This window comes from Brassica oleracea, chromosome C2 (assembly GCF_000695525.1).
Source record: "Brassica oleracea var. oleracea cultivar TO1000 chromosome C2, BOL, whole genome shotgun sequence".
Lineage (NCBI taxonomy): Eukaryota > Viridiplantae > Streptophyta > Magnoliopsida > Brassicales > Brassicaceae > Brassica > Brassica oleracea.
In genome coordinates, this window is record NC_027749.1 from 31,468,348 (window position 1) to 31,468,788 (window position 441).

Sequence of the window (441 nt, forward strand, 5' to 3'; positions counted from 1 at the left end):
TTGGCCTTGCTATCATCGAGAAGTCTTGGATGAATCTTCTATAGAATTCAGCATGACTGAGGAAGCTTCTAATGTCTTTAACCGTCTTTGGTGCAGCTAACCCAACCATCACTTCAATTTTGGCCTTGTCTACCTCAATCCCCCTCTCTGAAATCTTGTGTCCAAGCACAATCCCTTCCTTAACCATGAAGTGACACTTCTTCCAGTTCAGCACAAGGTTGGTCTCTTCACATCTCTTGAGGACCCTGCTAAGATTTGACAAACAAGCAGAAAACGAAGATCCGTAGACAGAGAAGTCATCCATAAACACTTCTACAACATCCTCTATAAGATCAAAGAAAACAGACATCATGCATCTTTGGAAAGTGGCTGGAGCATTACATAGCCCAAATGGCATCCTTCGATAAGCAAAGGTACCATAGGGGCATGTGAAAGTCGTTT